Genomic DNA, 10,098 nt, shown 5'->3' with positions numbered 1-10,098 from the left:
TAGTCCAGACTATAGTCTATTCTGTAGTCCAGACTATAGTCGATTCTATAGTCCAGACTATAGTCTATTCTATAGTCCAGACTATAGTCTATTCTATAGTCTAAACTATAGTCTATTCTATAGTCCATACTATAGACTATTTTATAGTCCAGACTATAGTCTATTCTATAGTCCAGACTAAAGTCTATTCTATAGTCTATTCTGTAGTCCCGACTATAGTCTATTCTATAGTCCAGACTATAGTCTATTCTATAGTCCAGACTATAGTCTATTCTATAGTCCACATTATAGTATATTCTATAATCCAGATTATAGTCTATTCTATAGTCCAGACTATAGTCTATTCTATAGTCCACACTATAGTATATTCTATAATCCAGATGATAGTCTATTCTAGAGTCCAGACTATAGTCTATTCTATAGTCCAGACTCTAGTCTATTCAATAGTCCAGACTATTTTTCATTCCATAATCCAGACTAAGAACATTCTATAGTCAAGACTATAGTCTATTCTATAGTCCAGACAATAGTCTACTCTAAAGTCCAGACTATGGCCTCCTATTCTATAGTTCTGACTATATTCTAATCCAAACTATATCCTATTCTATAGTCTAGTTTATAGTCCAGACTAAACTCTATTTTATAGTCCAGAATATGTTATATTCTATGGGTCAGAAAATGGTTTTTTCTATGATCCAGGCTATAGTCTAGTCTGTAGTATGTACATTAGACTATAGTATATCTATTAGTCGAACCTTAAAAAAGTTAAAAGCGGTATGAAAAGTTAATTCACCCCAACAAACTTAGCAAACATTTAGAATAAACTGCATTACCTGAGTCTTTGAACCGCCTTATTATAATAAGACTGTTCTAATTACAATTTTTATCGTTGTGGTGTGTTACTTTCACAACTGTGTTACTTTAATCTTTAAATTGACTTATTACGATAAGACAGTGATAAACTATATTTTTCTATCAATGTGGTGGGTTTAAACTGCCGTACCACTAATATGTTGAAACTGCCTTACTCAATACAAAAACCATTTTAAACAAACTAAACACATCTCTGAGAAAATTTTTCACAACAACTCTGTTTTTGTATATCTCACCTTAATTGTTCACCACACTCAGCTGTTTGCAATTTTGGCGTTTGTTTTCGTTTTTGTTGTTATTGCTTATTTAGTTTGACAAATTCTAGCATGATTTTGTTTGTTTGTTCCAGCTTTTATTAAGTTTTTGTTAAATCAAAGAAAAATATCTTATAAATAAATTAAATTGTTAAATAATTGTAAAGTGTTATTGGCAATATATAAAAGTTAAGTGATATTTAGCAACTAATATTAAAAAGTGATTGTTAAGTTTGTGATTTGCAAAAGAAGAAAAGAACCTAAAATAATTTCGGCAGCAGAAATTTCATGCGGCTGAGAAAAAAATCCAATTGGAAATTCATTTTGTTTTAATATTTGCTATTATTTAAAGGTAAGTGGTTTAATAAGTTATTTACTTTGTTTCTATTAATAATATAAATTGTTTAATATACATACAATTTATTGCTGTTTTGAGGTAAATCTTTTGCCAAATTGCAAATGGTTGCTACTTGAGGTTTAATTATGAACAAAGAACTTTTCTTCTTGGTTATTTTTGTTCGTTTTTTGTTAACAAAATTGTTATCAACTTCACTTTGTTAATCCTTGACTGCCAAACATTTTTTGTCTATAAATTTCTAGAGCTTGTGCACAGGAAAAACGATTTTTAAATTGATTAGATTAAAAGTCATCTTAAGGGAACTATTATACTTAAAATATGTTTGAAATTCGATTAAGGTTTCGATTGCTTTTGAATGACAGAATTTCCCCCATAAAGGTAGTAATATAAACACAGAATAGTAAACAGTTTGGAATGCAAATAGTGTAAATTCTGGACCACTAAAGAATATTTATCATGAACAACAGAATTATAGTCTAGACTAAAGTTTGTTCTATAGTTTCGCCAATCGTCTAGTTAATAGTCTAGCGTATATTCTAATCTATAGTCTAGTCTATAGTCTAATCTATAGTCTAGTCTATAGTCTAATCTATAGTCTAGTCTATAGTCTAATCTATAGTCTAGTCTATAGTCTAATCTAAAGTCAAATCTAAAGTCTAGTCTATAGTCTAGTCTATAGTCTAATCTATAGTCTAGTCTATAGTCTAGTCTATAGTCTAGTCTATAGTCTAGTCTATAGTCTAGTCTATAGTCTAGTCTATAGTCTAGTCTATAGTCTAGTGTATAGTCTAGTCTATAGTCTAGTGTTTAGTCTAGTCTATAGTCTAGTGTTTAGTCTAGTCTATAGTCTAGTGTATAGTCTAGTGTATAGTCTAGTCTAGTCTATAGTCTAGTCTAGTCTATAGTCTAGTCTAGTCTATAGTCTAGTCTAGTCTAGTCTATAGTCTAGTCTAGTCTATAGTCTAGTCTATAGTCTAGTCTATAGTCTAGTCTATAGGCTAGTCTATAGTCCAGTCTAGACTTTAGTCTAGTCTATAGTCTATTCTATAAACAAGTCTATAGTCTAGTCTATTTGCTTGTCTATAGTTTAGTCTATAGTCTAGTCTTCTGTCTAGTCTACGGTCTAGTCTATAGTCTGGTCTATTGTCTAGTCTATAGTCTAGTCTAGTCCATAGTCTAGTCTATTGTCTAGTCTATAGTCTTGTCTATAGTTTAGTCTATAGTCTAGACTATTGTCTAGTCTACGGTATAGTCTATATTTTTAGTCTATAGTCTTGTCAATAGTTTAGTCTATAGTCTAATTTGTAGTCTAGTCTACGGACTAGTCTAATCTATAGTCTAGTCTATATTCTTAGTCTATAGTCTTGTCTATAGTTTAGTCTTTAGTCTAGTGTATAGTCTAGTCTATAGTCTAGTGTATAGTCTAGTCTATAGTCTAGTGTATAGTCTGGTGTATAGTCTAGTGCATAGTCTAGTCTATAGTCTAGTCTATAGTGTAGTGTATAGTCTAGTCTATAGTCTAGTCTATAGTCTAGTCTATAGTCTAGTCTATAGTCTAGACTATTGTCTAGTCTACGGTATAGTCTATGTACTTAGTCTATAGTCTTGTCTATAGTTCAGTCTATTGTCTAGTTTGTAGTCTAGTCTACGGACTAGTTTAATCTTTAGTCTAGTCTATAGTCTAATTTAAAGTTTAGTCCATAGTCTAGTCTATAGTCTTTTCTATAGTCTAGTCTATAGTCTAGACTATAGTCTAGTCTTAAGTCTAGTCTATAGTTTTGTCTATGGTCTAGCCTATAGTCGATAGTCTAGTTTTTAGTCTGTCGGACATGATTCTATAAGTTTTCCCTTTAAATAAACAAAATCCGTTCATAAGTGGACATAACGCATAAAACCTAATATTTTGAAATCAACAAAATATGATTTCTCTTGCATGTCTTCTCTAAAAACCCCCCTACTAAATTAAAGAACAATCCATCCACTTAATTACAAACTAACAACCCTTATTCGATAAATTGTTAAATAAATAAAATAGAACTTTTCTTTTCAAATCATCTAACCCTGCCATCATTATTTAACACCATTTTCAACATTGTATACTTCCTATAGTGTGAATTAATGTGATCTTGTCTGATCCATTGTTAACAAGAGATTTTATGTGTTTTTCTTTTTTTTTCACAAAAACATTTGACTTTAATTTCTTTTATTGTTAACAAATTATTTTCAAACTTAAAAGTACTTTACTGAGCACCCTCATGTAATTCTAATTAAAGTCAAAATGAATTATGTCCAGTGTAAAAAAATGACCCCTTTTATTATAAGTTGTTGTTTAAACACAAATCGATGGTTAACCATTGACTGTCTGTGACAAGCAGTGGCAAGCTAATGCATTTATTTTTAATATTTGTGTAGTTTTTCATTTCCACAATTATGATGGTATCTATTTGGTGTGGAAAGAAATTTTATTATATTAAAGAAATTGACCACTTATTTATGAAATCATATGAGTCGCGATCTTTGGAATAACTTTAGTAAATAAGAAAATTGAACTCGATTGTTTTTTTTTTTAAATTATTACATAAATATAAACATAAAGCTATTTCCAACATCAGTTGAATACAAATCATTGATTGTAATTCCATACAAATTCAAAAATTTCCTTTCAAAATCCCTTTTGTAACTTTAAAAGATAGTCATGATCAATATTTTATTGTAATTTTCTATTTTTTCTCACCAAATAACTAAAAGTTATCTTTATTACCTGAATTTTCTTAACTTTATAAGAAACAATTCCCCAAAAACTCAACTATTAACTTAACAATTTAAACTTATTGTTTTATTATTAAATAATTTTTTCATTAGATTAAATTTATTTTTATTATAGAAACACGTTTTCTATTTGAAAATATAAATAATGTTAAATAAATATATATCTATTTTGTTACAAATTATTGTTATTACATGTATTTTTATTATTAAAGATGAAACTCCAGAAACAAAGTAATCTTTATAAATCTTAAAATAACGAAAAAAAAAACAAACTGAAAACTTTAGTTTATAAGAAAAAGGTAAATAAAGAACAATATTTTGTCTCTCTTGGTCAGTTGTCTAACATTACCTACCAATGGACCAGAGTAAACAAACAACGTTGATCATCTAACACCAAACATTTTAATGAATTTTTATTCCTTGTGTACTAAACAAACACACTATCAACAACAATAACAACGAAACAAAATTGCTACTCGTACTCCAAACTCCAACTACAGTAATTGCTTGGTTTAAATTCTATTAAAATCAGTACTTTAAAATGATGCAAACTTTATGAAAACTATTATTCTCTATTTAAAGTTTAATTTTGATTTCAGACTATGACTATCTGTAGTCTAATCTATAGTTCACACTATTGAAAATTATGTAGTGAAGACTATAGATTATTCTAAAGTCCAGATTATAGACTATTCTATAGTCCAGACTATGGAATGTGCTCTAATCCCGACTATAGACTATAACATAGTCCAAACTATAGACTATAGCATAATCCAAACTATAGACTATGCTATCGTCCAAACTATAGACTATTCTATAGTCCAAACTATAGACTATTCTATAGTCCAAACTATATACTATTTTATAGTCCAAACTATAAACTATTCTGTAGTCTAAACTATAGACTATTCTATAGTCCAAACTATAGAATATTCTATAGTCCAAACTATACACTATTCTATCGTCCAAACTATTTTATAGTCCAAACTATAAATTATTCTATAGTCCAAACTATAGATTATTTTATAGCCCAAACTATAGACTATTCTATAGTCCAAACTATAGACTATTCTATAGTCAAAACTATAGAATATTCTATAGTCCAAACTATAGAATATTCTATAGTCCAAACTATAAACTATTCTATAGTCCAAACTATAGACTATTCTATAGTCAAAACTATAGACTATTCTATCATCCAAAATATAGACTATTCTATAGTCTAAACTATAGACTATTTTATAGTCCAAACTATAGACTATTATGTAGTCCAAACTATAGACTATTCTGTAGTCCAAACTATAGACTATTCTGTAGTCCAAACTATAGGTTATTCTATAAGCAAAACTATAGACTATTCTATAGTCCAAACTATAAACTATTCTATAGTCCAAACTATAAACTATTCTATAGTCCAAACTATAGACTATTCTACAATCCAGCCTATAGACTTGTCTATATATTTCTCCAATATTCCTCAACTATTCTACACCTTTCCAGCTCTGTTTTTGTTAAACTATTGTCTTGCAGTTAAGAGTATTTGGCCTGAATACTCTAAGGCCTTCAATAGCAAAAAAAAAAAATACTGAAAAGCAAACAAATACTTGTATATTAGACCACAACTTGCAATGTGCGTGAGATATGCATTATTTATCTTTTTCTAAAATTTTCTTCTCATTTTAGCCAATTTTCGATTTTCTATTTTATATCTGCCTCTTTAGGTTGCATTGCATTTTGTCTATGTAACTTGAACACAAAATAATTTTTGTGGTTTTTCGTTTTTTGTATAACAAACTTCCTGGTTTTTCTTATTTGATCAGCAAATCAGGCATTATACATTATATTTTTTTTGGACAAACAAAAAAGCAACTTTAAACATACTTAGCTTTTGGCTATTTATTTGGGCAAAGAGCGAGAAAAAAACAACTTTAAATAGTTTTTTTTTTTGTTACATCTATACAATTTTAAACATTTTAAAACATTTATGATATTTTGTTACTTTTTTCCACTAATAAACTCCTTCACTAAATATATATTTTTCTTCACAAAAGAAAGTTGGGAAAATGTACACGCCGAATAGCAAGCAATAGCTTATAAAATACTTTTTATACTGTATTAGGTAAAAATTTAAATTAGGGCTATTAGGCTATAGTCCTGAATATACAATTAGAACTGAACTACAACTGAACTACAACTGAACTAGAACTAAACTTGAACTGAACTAGAACTGAACTAGAACTGAACTAGAACTGAACTAGAACTGAACTAGAACTGAACTAGAACTGAACTAGAACTGAACTAGAACTGAACTAGAACTGAACTAGAACTGAACTAGAACTGAACTAGAACTGAACTAGAACTAAACTAGAACTGAACTAGAACTGAACTAGAACTGAACTAAAACTGAACTAGAACTGAAGTAGAACTGAAGTAGAACTGAACTAGAACTGAACTAGAACTGAACTAGAACTGAACTAGAACTAAACTAGAACTGAACTAAAACTGAACTGAACTTAATTTTATAATACATCTGCTTCTGATTGATCGGGAAATAATTTACCTAGCACCCATTGACCAACCGAATATGTATTTAACTAATTTTATTCGGTTGCACACATTAATTATTGTATAATTTATAGATTTTTTTACTTGCTACCTCTCATGAAAAGCAATTCTTGTAGGATTTTTATCTCTGCAGTATTAAGTTAATGGCTAAGAATATCCAACATTCTACAAAAAAAAAATAAAATAAAATAAAATCGTTAAAATACTTTAATTGACCATTGGAATTAATGAAAAATTTTTGTTGTTGCATAAATAAACATTGTTCTTTTCCCATACACACGTAAACAAAGCCATCCTGTGTCCGGATTTTAAAACTCATTTCCTTAAACGATTCATTCAATCACATTCATACATATATTCGATCAATTGATAGTTTTTTATGTTTAATTAATGACTAATAAATGCATTTCATTAATTTCTTTCCCCTCTTTTTGTCTAGTTTTTCAACATTTTGTAATGAAAATAATTTTAGAAAATAACAACTGAAATGAAATCTGTGATTTGCATTTCCGCTGTTAAAGAAAACTAAACAAAACTGTAAAGGTACTGTTGATTAAACCCTTTTTTTTTTTGTTTTTTGAGGTGCCTTGACCTAAAACTCTTTAAGTTTATGCAAATTATAAGAATATATTTTGAAAACGGCTTTAACGCCCCAACACGTTTATCACGCAATAATTTTAGTTGGTTTTATGTTTTCATCATTTGTCTTGAATATTTTCTGTGGTTTATTTACTACTTATGCAGCAGTATTGGCAGCCGGGGTCATTTCATAGGGCGCTGAACACGTTTCAATTGATGTTGATTTTAACACCTCCTCCTCTAATATTGACACATATTGTGTTTTGTTGGCAATACAGCTACTTTGTTTTTTATTATGATGTGCAAATATGCCCTTCTTTTTGGTGTTGTTGCTTGAGTAAACTCAAGCTGTCTATCTTCTATGGCATCAAGTCAATCAACGGCATCATTTCAGCCTACTCCTGCGCAGATATAAACCACAAAAACAAATCAACATTAGTTTTACACTAAATTACCAGACTGACTAATCTTGGTATTTGTGGTTTTACATTTCTTATGTACCCTTGCCTTGTCTCAGCTTCATTATAATAAAAATTTCAAGACGAAATAAAGTCGAAGCCAAAAAAAAAAAAAGAAAAAACAAATTACTAAATCATTTATGTTCTCTATCTCTTGCTTAATATGCATGCAAACACTCCACTATGGACACTTTAGTCATTTGGCTTCAATCAACTCCATCCACTAACATCAATTTACCACCTCACTACTGACTCTGTTGTGATCTTTATAGCCTTCAATTTCATCAAGTTTTATTTGCAAATCTTGATCTTTTGATGTTTTTTTATTTGATTTTCAAATTTAAATTTTTTAGTGTTAAATTGACTGATATTTTCAGTTTTTGTAATAGTGATCCTGTTCCCCTATATTGCCACTTAGTGCTTCTTAGCCTTATTTCTGTTTAAAGTTCATTTTAATATGAACTTGACTTTGGTATTTTAGTGGATTTTTTTTATTTTATTATAAATTTAAGTAGTTATTTTGGCCTAATGATAAGTATTTTTGTGAATCTTATCTTTATTATGATTATGATTGTTTATTTTGTATGCTGAAGATCAATTTGATATGTTTTTGGTGATTTATTTATATTTACTACCAGCAAATCTTAAAAGGAAGTAATTGAAAATGTTAAGGATATTTTGTAAATACTTGGAAACAGAGCTTAGGTTAGAGTTATATCTAAACTTTGGTTCAGAAGATCTCTTGATGCCGTCTGGGTGAAGAAAATTACCAGAATCTATTGAAAGAGTTTGATTCACTGACTATAGAACTAAAGAGAAAAGTATTACGACCCTTGTTCGTACCCGATTCTCAATAGACCAAAGATTGTTAACTCAGCAGCTGTATTTGCGGCTTTTTTTCTCAGGGAAGAACATCCAGTTACAGCCAACCTGTTACAACAGCAACGACTCTTGTTAAGTTCAATGGTAATAAGGATGCGTTAAACATTTAATCGATCAAAATATTAGGCCGTGTTAGCAGCGGATCCAGTTCGAGCATTTGGGAGGCGTAATTTTGTTTTTTTTTTACCTATTTTCTTTTTCCTTTTTTCTCATTTTTATACTTTGTTTCGGTTTGGGGGGGTTTGTTCCGCGCCTAAGCCTTGTCCATTCCTTGAAAAGAAGAGCAATTGTCTTAACCTCAAATATCAAAGTTAGTGAGAAATTATTCAAACCTAAAAGATATAATGATCTCTGAATATACCCAACAGCGGTCTTGAGCTTTCTTAAATCGTGCTGACAACATAAAGCAGGGATATGAAATCACTCAAAAGCATTCCTTCCCTAGCTATTATGACCGAGTACCTTAACCTATATTGGGGTCGACATTATATGTGGAATGAACTATGATTTAGTGTTAGATTACATATCTGATTTTGCTCACTGGGGAGTTGTCCACTTATCAGCGGTAATGAGAACAGCAGGAGATTTAATTACTTTTTTCAAGATGAAGCCTATTTGGACAAATTTATTCTTATTTACCGTGCCACTAACGTCCCTTTGATCTGTCTTTTCTTTACATGGAAATACCAGAATACATACCATAATTTTGCATTCCGAAAAGACGGTCTCTGGTTAGAGTTACCCAATAGGATCTATGTTGTCGCACCGACCGTAAGTAAAAGTGAGCGTCAAACATGATCTATCCCATGATTTAACGAAATACATTACGAATGTCCTGATGTCCTTATACTCATTTCTCCCTTGCAGTCTAATACAGACTTTATATCGTCTAATTGTCTCTTGACGATCGTATCCGGTCCATTGTAGACATTTCGGAAAATAATATCTAAGTGCTTAAGGCCTTATTTCATGATGGTCTTTTGCATCCACTGGGTAGATTTAAGAGCACTGGACCACGCGCCCCTGAAGAACTCCGGTGGCAATCTTTATATATGGCATGGTAGGAACTTCCAACTAAATGCTATGGTTGTTTGAGCTAGTACATTTCGGGTTTCCGGTGTTTTAACTTACATATATAGATCTGCAGTTCAATTGGTTAAAATAGCTTTGAAGCTCTTACAGTTGATAAAAATTACTTCACCAACGTTCCTTGCTGACCAAAATCTGCACAAACGATTTTTAATAAACGAAGCTTGATATAGTAATTGATGATTTATTGTAGGAATTTTGTATAGAAAATGTTCTTAATAAACCTAAAATAAGCGATTAATATCTTTATGAATATGTCTTCAGTGATCGC

This window comes from Lucilia cuprina, chromosome 6 (genome assembly GCF_022045245.1).
Source record: "Lucilia cuprina isolate Lc7/37 chromosome 6, ASM2204524v1, whole genome shotgun sequence".
NCBI lineage: Eukaryota > Metazoa > Arthropoda > Insecta > Diptera > Calliphoridae > Lucilia > Lucilia cuprina.
Note: the sequence above shows the minus strand (reverse complement) of the source record.